A 13,374-nucleotide genomic window follows, 5' to 3' on the forward strand; every position below is an offset into this window, starting at 1 on the left:
GATCGCATTGTGGCAATCACACAAACTACCCAGCTAACTATTCTTGTACAAATAGTTGAATGAGAGGAGAGAGAGAGAAATAAAATTTTATTTGGAGCAGGCGAAAAGTCTTCGGCCTAAGTGGGTAGCCTCCTCAGTCCGGGAAGTCGTGGACACGAGCCGTTCGATCGGATTACGCTGGTCATCCAGGATGGGGCTTGATAACTAAGCCTCCCACTGTGTTCGGTTAGGTATTGAGTGCTAATAGTTCCCTGTGATCCTTTACATCCCCACACCATGTGTGGTAGAGTGCGGACTACTTTGCAGAATGCGCATTCGTAGCTATTAGTGGGGGGTGAGATCCTGTGTATCAAGGTGCCATGGACGTGACTGTTGGTTTGCATTTATCGGAGGTGGACTGCTTCTTCTCTTGTTAGTTTCGGGTGGGGTCGGAAGTATGTTCTTCTATCTGGTCTGTAATGCAGGTGGTTGTCCGTGTATTTCTTGCGTATATCCTGAGTTCTCCGAGATCCCTCTGGCAGTGGTGCCCGGTTAGCGTACTCTGAGACTGAGGAGTTGGCAGCCTCGTTTCCTGCCAGGTCGGTGTGTCCCGGAGTCCAGGTAATGTAGGCGTCTGGGAGGTGGCGCGCTGCTGTAGGGGGAATGATTTGAAGTGCTATAGTAGAAATTCTACCCTTTTGGTAGTTCCTGCACGTGAATTGTGAGTCAGTAAGGATGATGGCACCTTCCTTGCACGTTGAGAGGGCTAAGGCGATTGCAGCCTCTTTTGTCGTGTCAATGTCATAGTTGTGTAGGTGTTTTCGGTAAAGTCAGAATCCATGACGCTGATGGAGTGGGATTGTCTCCCCGGGTATCTTGCAGCGTCATTGTATCTGGTGTCCGAGTTTGCTCCATGAGCCTTCGTTAGGACCCGGACTCTTGCCAGCCGCCAGGCTTTATGGTAGGTGGGGTGTATATTTCGCGGGACTGGGGCCCTGGTGATCTGTTCGCAGAGGTTTTCTAGTATTCTCTGCTTGATGTCTTTTGGTTCTAGCCTTCTCTGTATCCCAGCTTCTTGAGGGTTGCACGACCTGTTTCTGTTAGTTTTAAGCATTCCAGTTGGTTGACTCGGCAAACTCCTCACATGTGTTGTGAAGGCCCAGTAGGAGGAGGCGTTGCATAGAGGCGCGTTCGGATCTACCAGTGGCGATTTCGATGGCTTTGCGGTTGAGTGCGCTAAGTTTTTCAATGTCTGCTTTCTTGAGATCCACAGATATTGTCCCGTATGTTATGCGGCTTATGATGAGAGCCTGGATGATTTGGACGGTATTTTATTCTGTCATACCGTATCTTGTGTTGGCTATGTACGAGGTCTGCCACTTGAGTCACAGTAGCCTCAAGTTTCGGTAGTGCTGTTGCCCGTGAGCAGTCTTTTGGGGATGTTGGGGCCAAGAATGCAGAGGGAGTCGACTTAAAATAAGGACACTGCCGAGAAAGTTTTCCGGATCGGGAATTTCCCTGTTGGGCCTGAAGTTTCAGTAGTGCTGTGGCTCCTGAGCCCTCTTTCGGCATGTTGAGGCCAAGACTGCAGAGGGAGTCGACTTGAGAGATAAAGACACAGCCGAGAAATTTTTGCTATCCGGAATTTCACCTATTGGGGGTCTTCCTCGAGTTCGGGCTTTAAGTACCAGGAGTTCAGATTTTGCCGGTGCGCAGACGAGTCCGCAATTTTTGAGGTATGTAGATGTTGATGCAGTATACAGCTTGCTGAAGGGCGTCTTGTTGCTGTCTTGGGGAATCGCTTCGAATGCAGATTGTTATAGCGTCGGCATACACGGAGTGCAGTATGCCGTCGATTTTGTCAAGAACCTTTGGGAGTTTCAGCATAGCGACAGTAAACAGGAGGGACGATATGAATGAGCCTTGCGGGGTGCCTTTTTCCGCCACCCGAAATTTGGCTGTCTTGAGGTTTTCCAGGCTGAAGGTAGCCGTACGGTTCGTCAAGAATGCTTTGACGTAGTTGTATGTTCGCTCCCCACAGTTTTGTCCTCTAGGTTCCGGAAAATTGCGGCGTTTGAGACATTGTCAAATGCCCCCTTGACATCCATTGCAAGGATGGCCCTCGTTCTGTGTTTGTCAGTGAGGTCGATGATGTCTTCTTTGAGTTGAATGAGGATGTCTCGAGTGGAGAGGTGTTTCCGGGAGCCGCAAAGTGTATTGGGGATGTGCGCTTGATCTTTCAAGTGGCTCGCGAGAAGGTGCAGAAGCGTGCACACGTAGAGCTTCCCTTCGCATGAGCGGAGGGATAAAGGATGCATGTTCCCCATTTTATTTTCGATCTTTTTTTAATGTTTGGGGACACAAAAAAGCATGTTGCCGAGTTTTGGCGTTGTTGGGCTTGAGAATGATGATCACCTCGGCGTGTTTCCACAATTCTGGTACATCCCTTGTCTCCCAGCTATTGTTTGTATGCTCGAGAAGGTACGTCGTCGCCTGTTAGTTGAGGTTGCGTAAGAGTTGGTTGCATATTTGGTGCTTGCCGGGAGTGGTGTTCCGGGTGAGCTTTGCGAGGGCCGCTTGTAGTTCCGCCTACGTGAAAGGCCGATCTAGAGCCTCATTTGGGCTCCTTTGGCATGCTGGATGGTTGGTTTGAGGCGGGTTTGACGAAGTGCTGTCGATGAATTTCTGCATAATCTCGTTAAGGATTTCTTGCTCCGTTCCATCGTTCCATTCTAGCAAGGTTCTTGCGAGATTGGATTTGGACTTGGTGGTGCAGAAGAGATACTTGAATGTACTTCCAAGTTTTACGTGTACTGCGAGTACCTTGGAGACGATCGCAGAATTGGTTCCACTTTTGTCTTTTGAAGTGTCGGCATAGTCTTCAACCTGCTTAGTGATCTTGGCAATGCGCTGCCTGGGGGTTGTGTTTCTTTTCTGCGACGGCAGAAATCCGTTTGGAGTCTCCATATAATTGCTATCGTATCATGTCGCAAAATGGGACGTATTGTCGGACGATCACTTTCAGTGCGTGCTGCCTTGGCTGGTTGAGTAAAACCTCTCAAATTATCCAACGTGATGCGTCATACGTTACGCGAAAGGGATAGTATCGCCTGCTGATTCGGCCGAAATCCCGGCGTTCGGCACGATGGCGCAGTTTCTGTAGTGCTAGTAACAGTTTACATGAACACGGAACACACGCACAACTGTCGCGCAATACAGCTGCGTAGGTCGACAAGACACCCCTCTTTACCACTGAGCATGCATGTGAGGCTCAGAGTACAGCTTCCTGATATGCTTGCATTTCTTGTTAATACTTTCAAGTGCGGAGCACTCTAGGGGCCCGGGATGTCGTCTCTCGTCGGTGGGTATCACGCACAACACAAGGGTGCGTGCCGGCGCGAAAGCTCGCTGCCACGCGTCTCACGAATGCGCAGAGGGTGCAGAACGATCGGTCTTGCACCATCTGCGCATCTGCGCATGCATGAGCTTTCGCGCGCCAACACGCGCACGTGTAGCAAGGTCGATGCAAATATATTTGGTCGCGAAGCTTGGGGCGAAAAGCGGTTCAGAACAAATTGTCACCGACATTAGCAAGGGTAGTTATGGGAGCAGCGATTGAAGCGTGACTATGTTTCGAGGGAACAAAAACTAGGAAAGAAAAAAAGCGTTTTTTAATTAAAGCGAGGCACAGATTCGTTCAACGAAAATAAACTTGCTCACCACAATTTATATACGCATGGTGAGAAAAGAGGCAATTCTATTTTACTTGGTCCTTATCAATAAATACCATTTTTCAGCGCCCACCGTAAGAGCGCCTGTCGATAGCGGTGGGCGTGCAATGCAATGCAATGTAGTGCACCTGTTGAGGTGTGCAGATAGGCGCGCTCGTAAAGTTCACCTGTTACAATACGCCCCCCTCACATGTTGTGTTGTTTTGCTTGTGCCCGTTCGTCTGAATTTGGTGACGCGGGTAGTTTCATTGTTTCTTAATTTGTTCAGTCAAAAGTGAGTTGCAACTGCCAGACAGTTGTTTACTTTAGTTGTTTTCGTGTGATTGCGCTGGCCTACGCGCTTGGCGTCTGACGAAAGAACGAGCAGTGTACGCCCAAAGCCTTCGTCTGCCTCCAAAGCAAGTATTTCCTATGCAGGGATGCGATTTCGACACCCGTACGGCTGACCTTTTCCTGAAAGCTCAGAACACACATCAAGTCGATGGCGAGGCATTTGGATATACAGTTCTAATGGCAGGCCTCTGAAAACAAATTTCGCGCCTTTGAGGACAAAATGAAGTCACTGCTGTTTTTAACGGATGTGACGTCACGTTATATTTTCTTCCGCCGGAAGTGTTCCCTCCTCACACAGATGGCACTAAGCCCCACGAACCCCTTATGAAATGGCATGTTTTGAACGTGCGAGCTTCTATGGAAGCTTAGCTACCAGGTTTACACCGTATTTACTTTGCGTGTAGTTTGGCCTTTAGACCCCGCGAACAAAGAATCGCTCTTTCCCGCCATGGATGCCGAACAGGAGGCATGCGTGGAGCGACAGCGGGCGCTTGCTCGCGAAAGACAGCGGCGACGGAGGGCGGATTCGGCTGTGCGACAACGTGAGGCTCACGCAAAGCGTCAAAGAAGAGAGGAAAATCCCCAGCTTCGTCAGGCAGAAATCAACGGCAGCGAAGGCAAGCGAATCCCGCGGTTAAAGTTAAGCACGCTCAAGTGAAACGGCAGAAAAGGCAAGCGAATCCTGCTCTGCAAGTCAAGCAAGCTCAAGCTGAACGCAAGCGGAGGCAAGCGAATTCCCAAGTTCAAGTTCGCATCACACAATGGAAACGTCAGAGGAGAGCAGCTAATTCCCAGGTTCGGCAACGCGAAGCGGAGGCGAGTCTCGGCAGCAGCGGCAGCTACCCGAGACCGGCGGAGCGGACGCCCGATTCGAGCGGGACTTCTTAGACCGATCCTTTGGCCATAGTTATAAGGTGTGTGATAGGCTGTGGTTTAATAACGTGTTTTATGAAGATCGGCAACATTCGGAACCCTGAATCAAGAGCGAATGCTCTCGGAGTACTCGAGCGAGAATTCCCGGCAACATCGAACATTTCAGTGAGTACTAAGTTTGCTCAACTTGTAATAAAGAATGGCAAATATCCGGGCGAATGGCATCGATGAGTGTGTCCCTTAGGAACATGAATCGATGATCAAACATAGCAATATCAAAAATGCCCAAATACGATAAAGAAAACAAAAGAAACCATTGCTCATCACATTGAAAACAATAGGAAAGAAAAGGTAAACAAAAGCTAAACACAAAATACATAACCTAGACACATAAAAACAAATGCAAAACACAAATACAAGCAAGACATAGATAAACAAAACACAAACAAAACCAAAACAAAGAAGCACAAGATAAACAAAAGCACAACCCAAGGGAAACACTTGGCTTTCACGTTGAGTGGAACTGCTTTAAATGATGGTTTGGATACTTTAGCTTAACTTTAGGGATTTGGTTTGGATATTTTAGATTTACTTTAAGGATTGGTTTGGGTTGAATTATATTTACTTTAGAGATTGGTTAGGATGTTTCTTTTTATTCTATGTGGCCAAGGTACAAGCTCCCCGAGGTCGTACTTACGTAGAGTCTTTCCGGAAAAATAAACGCTAACCTACGACCACTTCAATATGGTACTTCGATAAAAACATGCAATACTTGTAAGTTTCAATACGGCTTACCGAAGAATGCTAAATTCATAGCCAAACACACTGATCCGACTCTTGAATGGGTTTCTGGAAGATTTTCCCTGATACAATGTGGTGCCCACGGACGCCTCACAGAAAGATGAGAAATCGGTGATAGGCATTTGCTTTGAAATGCTATCATGGACCTTTGCTATCTGTCCTCCGGATTATACTCCAATTTATGTGGCCTAATTCATGGCAATATGCTTGGCCGTATACAAAATTCCGAACAATATGTCACACATAATATTGCTCGCATACTGCCTGTCAGTTCTACTGTCGCCAGAAAGCACAAATCATTCACCACTGCACCGGTGGTGAATGAATGCACTTTTTCATTCCACCTCACGTGAAAGAAATTCGGTTTTTGTGGATACCTGGACCTTGCGTACTAGCACTTACTGAGACAGCAGACAGCTTGGCAAAGGCAACACTTGGTTGGCCAGTAGGCTTCTCTGTACATAACCTTACTCTGCTGGCAGTGACAAGATTCCGAAGACGACAACAAGTCCCAGGTAGAAAAACTGAGCCCCTCCTTTCTGCACCGGATCACAACATTTAGCGTCCCCTTGAATCTCTGATCGTGTACCCCTCGGGGAATGCGAAGTTTCGATTATCATTTTACAATATCCAATACAGCAATTAAATATATGCAATTCGTGCAATATTACTTGTCCTTTTATGTTTTATTCGTTTTGTTGATTATTCCTAACGATGTTAGCCCAGATCACTATACTGAGATGTTCTTCTTTTGTGTGTGCGTGACATGCTCGTTCATCTTTGTATATTAGTTTTTGTTTTTGTTTTGTACTCAAATACTGCATAGGTATTTTAGATGCCTTATATGCTGCATAATTTGCCTAACTTATAGTATATGTATCTTGTTATTTATTTCTGATGTTCCCCCCGACAATAATGCCCTAGAGGGCGCTGTAGCTGTTGTATATAAATAAAAAATATACATGAGTAGGTGTGGCTTCGCACCATCGAAACTTTATGCGTCATTGGGGGATATATAATTATTGTTTTTTTTTCACTCTGTCAATTTTAAGAGCGTGCTTAAAGCACTTGGATGGGCATGCAATGCCTTTTCCTTTTTTTGCATATATAAAACCACCAAAGACGAAGTGCGTCGTAGCACGTGCCTCTTAGAAATTTAATGCTTGCTGCTTTTAAACTTTCCAAACAAAATAATGCCTTAGATGATGTGCTCAGTCATGGATGAAGTTCTCACCGTGTCTAAAAAGGTTGTGCATAAGTGGTACGATCACTTGACGCAGCAAGCAATTGAAGGTTAAGCAGCAAGTGTATAATTCATGGTGAAATTTCTAGCACGCACAATCGACAAGGACACATTGAAAGTGGACCGACGAGCGCTTACTCACATCGGTTGATTTTTGGAAAGAGAGAGAACGTAAATGCACCAGCTATCTGCACTGAGCATGTGCAAAAACGAGTCATCAGATAAACAGATTACAAAGTTTCAAGCAGCATTCTCCAATTGCACTCGATCAAGATGTGCCCTAGAGATTGCATGGCGCCACAGTTGTCACAACATAGATTTGTGGTCTGGCCATTGCGAAAAAGAAGATTGTTCATGTATGCAATTTCAGTCGAAGCCGGTGATACACGGTCTCCCGGTGCCATGGTAGACATTGTAGTAACGTTGATTGCAGTTCTTTGTTGATGTTGATCTAAAGCTTTTAATTGTCTGAAGCTGAAGACCATCTTTACGGACCAGCCGTGGTTGCTTAGTAGCAATGGTATTGGGCTGCTAAGCACGAGGTCGTGCGATTGAATCCCGGCCCCGGCGGCCGCATTTCGATGAGGGCGAAATGCGAAAACACCCGTGTGCTTAGATTTAGGTGCACGTCAAAGAACCCCAGGTGGTCTAAATCATTCCGGAGCCCCCCCCCCCCCCCCCCCCCTACGGCGTGTCTCATAATCCGATCGTGGTTTTGGCACTTAAAACCCCATAATTTTTCAAGCGAAGCTTGTACACGCTAGCATGCGCCGGTGATGTAACGCTTAAAAAAGCCAACTGCTCTGCAAGCTGCACAGGTGATTGGCACGCGCACGTGCCACTGCTCCCACGTTCGTCATCGTCGTCGCCTTCCACAGCTGGCTGCGTTGGCGCTAATCATTCCAGCGTCGAATTTCATTTCTGTCGTCGTAATGGGGAGACCGCATTTACGGGATTATGAGCCATCGCTTAAGGTGGCATGAGTCATTCATTGTCTTACGTAACGGACAGATTTAATTTTAAAGAAATTTCATGGACACCTGTCCAGAATGAACGCGCTCGGGAAAGGGCTCGTCGTCGATGTGCCGATTCTAGCGTGAGGGCTTTCGAAGCCCAGGCGAAACGTCAGCGAAGAGCCACGGACCCAGAGTTGAGGGAGCGCGATGTTGAGGCCAACGTCAGCGAAGAGCCACCGACCCAGAGTTGCAGGACCGTGATGTTGAGGCCAAACGTCAGCGTCGTCTAGCACTCTAGAAACCCGACAATGGTGGTGCATGCTTCAGCAACGCTAGCGCCAACTTCCTCAGTGCGGCGGCCAGGTTTCAACGCGGGTTCCTCAACCGGAACTTCGGAGCCAGCTGCCAGTGCGTGTGGCCGGTTGTGTTTCGAGCACAACGTGGTACTCGTCAGTGCAATTCAACAACGAAGAAGCACACGACAAGCTTCGTTTGTCCCGATTTCCTCGACAGGGGAAGGGCTACAAATTTTGTTTATCGTCTACGTCGTTCATTGAGTACATATCGTTTCGCCAAAGCTCAAGTCTCACTTTTAGTGTAAAACACCCATACATTTTATGTGATCATATCCTTTGCGGGCTGCCTCATCCGCCTTTTCATTACGTATTATATTGGAAATATACCTCATTGAGCATTTAAACAATGTAAAACACATTACCATAGTGCACAAAATTTAAGCAGTACCACGATAGGCATGCTCCCTCTCTCAGCCATGGCAGCAAACAAAGTTGCCACGGCGGCCGCATTTCGATGGGGGCGAAATGCGAAAACACCCGTGTACTTAGATTTAGGTGCACGTTAAAGAACCCCAGGTGGTCCAAATTTCCGGAGTCCCCCACTACGGCGTGCCTCATAATCAAATCGTGGTTTTGGCACGTAAAACCTCATAATTTTTTTAAACAAAGTTGATCGACTTGAGACCGTTTGATACTGTCAGCAACACACATGCGTGTTCTGTTTTGATTACTCTATAGATGAAAAATAAGCTCACACAGGATGCACATGATAAGTGAATTATTGTAAGCTCTACTCAGGTTATTTTAGTGAGGTGGGCATGGGCTGCGCGTTGACTATGTATTTGTAGCAACAACCTAGCTAGCTGATGCACAGCCAGATGTGAGGAAAATGAAAATTGCATACCATAACAAACAGCTGGTCAATACCTGCATTTTATTTGACAGCAAACCAAGATTATCAAGGGACTTAGATTGCATGTCTCTACCGCTATCCCCTTCTGTTAAGTATCTTAGTCTTCATTTTGACGACCATATGTTGTGGGATGTTCACATTGACTACATAATGAATCGTTTACGAACGGTAGCAGCTCAGTTATACAGGCTAAAATTTAACGCGCCTGTGAAGTTGCGAAGGTTAGTTATTAAGGTCTGTGCTCAGATATGCATTGTATTTCTGTTTTTGGTTCCTGCTCACAAACGAAAGTAGATCGAGTGGATAAGCTATTGCATAGGATAGCTGCGAGCATACTGTATGGTACTGCTTATGATTGTTCAGACAATGACGCAAGAAGTAATATTGCAGATGTTGAGTCCTTTTCAGATCTATTTGTACAAGTGATACTTCGTAATATTTTCTCCAATCGTCACAAAATAATACATTGTAAACCTAAAACGCTAAGGAAAACGTACCTTTATCAGTTACCGCGTATATATACGAACTATGATAAAAACTGTCGAGAGTATTGCGTTCCTTTTTATTTTAACCAGTTGCCGGAAGAATTAGACAGCATTCTCAAAAAGAAGCCAAACAACAAATTAAAGCATGGTTACTTCATCGTCAAAATATTTGACAGGTATTGTGTGCCGTATGTTTTTTTTAAGTAAACAGTTCCTATCATTATTTTCACTATTGGGTGGGCCCGCGGCCCGGCCCGGCCCGGCCCGGTCCACGGGCCGGGCCGGGCCCGGGCTTTCGGGTAAGCCCGAGCCCGTGCAGTGCTCTAGCTTCAGCTGTGTGATTATTGGTGTAGCTGAAGTGATGCATCATACGTAGTTTCCGCACTCAATCTGATTGGCCTTGGCCTTGGAGCTATTGGTTCAGTGCTGGCTTTCCACAAATTGACTGTTGAAGAGGCAGAATTCACTTCATCAAAAGGGCCAAGTGAAAATGAGCCTAGAACTCATGACACCAAATGCAGTCACCATGTATGACTGAAGAACAGCATGTGACAGAACGATGACCAGAGTAATTCCCTCACTAGTGTACAAAGTAGTGTAGCTGCGTTCAGTATTTCAGTGCTGATATACTAAACACAAAGCTTTATAGAAGTTGTTTTGATGGCATAATCAACAAGACCCCTCTAATAAGCGGTGGAAAAGGCTAAATAAAAAGCTGCTTTCTCAGGTACTGTCATTGGTCTAAAATATACATTCTCACATGTAGCAGATACAGTTAATAAATTGGTTTAAATACAGGTATTACACGTTGTAACCAACTGAATTCCGTATAGAACATCTTTCATGGGTTCTAGTTGGTGCGACATGTCTTGATATTAAAAGTGGTGTTGTTTTATTCACACACATGCACTTAAACGCAATGTACGCATACAATTTGTGTTTACGTGTTACTGTGGTTATCAAATGAATAGCACAACTTACACAATCAATACGTAAATACGAACAAGTTTTTTTTACAGGACTAATTCCTATTAGGTACGCAATCATTTCTTTTTCTCACATGCAGCAACGCAACTGCGTGTATACGTTAAGCTGGTGTTGCTAATCTAAGTTGGGCTTGGGTACCATCTCCAGAATATAACAAATAAAGAAGTGTCTATGTGTATTGGCCTAAAATTGATGGTTTGACAATACCTTATTTGGCTGGGTAGTAAACTTGTGTCAAAAGGAAAATGCAGCACACTGACCAAAACAGTGCGGCTATAGCGAGCAGACATTCTGTCGGCAGAGTCACTTGGAGAATTTTGCCACTAGTTCGTGCTCATTGGTTGGCTTTAATCACATAACTAATGCTGACATAATTGTTAAAGTTTTTGTTCAGAATATTCCCATGATAGCCAATAGGCACCCTTTATAATGTGATAGCAGCTTAATTCTCAGGTGCAATGCACTGCGGCCATGAACATGCTAAATAATGATGAGGTGAGGAGCCTATTTACTTAGTCTGGCAGCGCAGCTGAAAACTGTTCCGTTAATGAGTGGAACCATGGCCTATACAAAATAAAGATCACCGAGGTGGCCACTAATAGCGCCCAACATCCTACATCCACGAATGATAGGTAGCAGCTAGTACGCTTACAGCTAGATGAAAGTGCACCGAAAAAACACCTAATGGACATACTTTGCAGGCTCAAGTCAGTTTAACGCACACTTTTTGGTAATGACTGTGGGCAGAATGAACAAGAGGATAGAAAATATTGTATTTCCTAGACAGTTAATGCTGGTACTTGTGATAAATGTCGCTTTAACCTGAAGGCTCGTGCCAAAACAGGTGACACAAACCAGAGAATTAAACAGGGTAGATGTACAAAGCAACGGCAAACTTTAGCTTATTCTGCCTGTATTATTAACGTTCCAGAGCTAGCCAGTGAGGAAGAGCTCTGGGCAAAATTTATTTCATGTGATTCTGCTGGCTTCTACCAAAATATTATATATCACCATACCTGTGTTTAGTCTTTTTTTACATGCATATTGTTTTTTTGTCAGGAAGCGTAAGCTTGTACAAAATCAGAAGGAATCATCCACTTATTACCTATAATATAACAATCTACCATGCAACTGGTGTCTTCACAAACAGAGTCTGTGCTTGGTGACAATCAAAATCCAAGCAGTTAGGATTCTTGGATATGCAAGCCGCTTGCATCACAAAATATAAAGCTATTTACTTCGTGCAATCTAGAAATTCTTGCTGTTCACACTACTGCCCACATGGCAAAAATCAGCGCTGCTCGAAATTTGCATTCATGGCATTAGTGCTCAGGCGTGTCCATATTTCAGAACAGCGCAGTATGTCTTGACTTATGTAACTATTATGATGTTCCCTGATTTCCCTTCACCGACAGAAGTATCTTCAAAAGTGCAGTAACAACTTTTGGAGCCGACAACACATGTACGAAACAGAAAAGGCCGGTGTGATAGGGCTTCTCTATCGGGGTACTTCATAAGAAAACGCGATCGGCAACATGTATGCAAAGTTCACTTCTGAGCTTACGCACATCGCACACAACAAGCACTTTTACGTCTAATACCGCTGCGAAACACACACACACACACACACACACACACACACACACACACACACACACACACACACACACACACACACACACACACACATATATATATATATATATATATATATATATATATATATATATATATATATATATATATACATGCCGATTTGCATCTCGCGAACACTTTTCGTAACAACAACAACACAGCTCGAATGTTGCAGTCACCACGGCGCACATCGCAGCCGTCAAAACGGCTCACGCGCAGTACAGCACAACAGGCATTACAGTGATAACGAGGCAAAAAAAGCTTATCGCTGGTGATCTCGTAATCACTTCTCAACGTTGCAAAGAACTGGCGTTCACCACTTCACGGCAACGAACCGCATACACAGAACACATACAAATCGCATACGCCGGGTGCGCCGATCGCACACTTTTCACTTCAACACGCCCTGAACATGCGTCGTACTGAGAATACACGTGTATGTGATGGCCTTCTCGTTTGCAATGCACACGCGAAGCACGGCACATGAAATCACGAAATTGGCGGCTTGAAATATTTCTTCCGACGCGCGGGTAAACACAACACACTTTCTGCGCTCCGTCGGTTCCTGTCGGCGATCGCACGCACTGATGAGGCCTGGAAGGGTAGACCGTCTGGCTGCCTTCGAGTAATATCTCCGTGGGTACTGTATACGTACTGTATAAATTCACAAGAACGAGGAAAATAGACTGTTTCTGACGCGGCTGTAGCTTAGGCCTCGCGTGCCGGCTTGTTTTCGCGTGCCCGATTGGTTTCGAACGTAGTTCTCCCAGCACAGAAGCCCGGGGCTCTACAGTTTGGACCATGGTTTACCCAGTGACCAATGTTTGCGGGAAAACGGTTAGAACACATAAACAAACGAACCGGGAAGTGGGTGAAAGTTCTAAAAATGCTAACCACAATAAAAAAAAAGAAAGACAATGACCGAAACAGCGAACTTTACGTAACACGGGGAGTAGAGAACGTAATTTTCATAGGACATACCATATAATGTCGAGTAAGAGCATGCAACTTGGCTGCCCAAAATACGGAAATAAGAAATAAATTAATTAAGATATGGGGTTTTACGTGCCAAAACCACGATCTGATTATGAGGCATGCCGTAGTGTGAGGCGCCTCTTTCCATAGCTAGTCCGGAAAGTTTT

General features: G+C 45.5%; 1 protein-coding gene across 1 annotated transcript in view; it reads left to right on the top strand.

The window, feature by feature from the left end:
* Positions 1-13,374, top strand: part of LOC119441667 (uncharacterized) — a 293,465-nt gene that overhangs the window by 164,135 nt on the left and 115,956 nt on the right. The gene's annotated exons all lie outside the window — the stretch shown is intronic.

The sequence above is a fragment of the Dermacentor silvarum genome, chromosome 2, assembly GCF_013339745.2.
Source record: "Dermacentor silvarum isolate Dsil-2018 chromosome 2, BIME_Dsil_1.4, whole genome shotgun sequence".
Lineage (NCBI taxonomy): Eukaryota > Metazoa > Arthropoda > Arachnida > Ixodida > Ixodidae > Dermacentor > Dermacentor silvarum.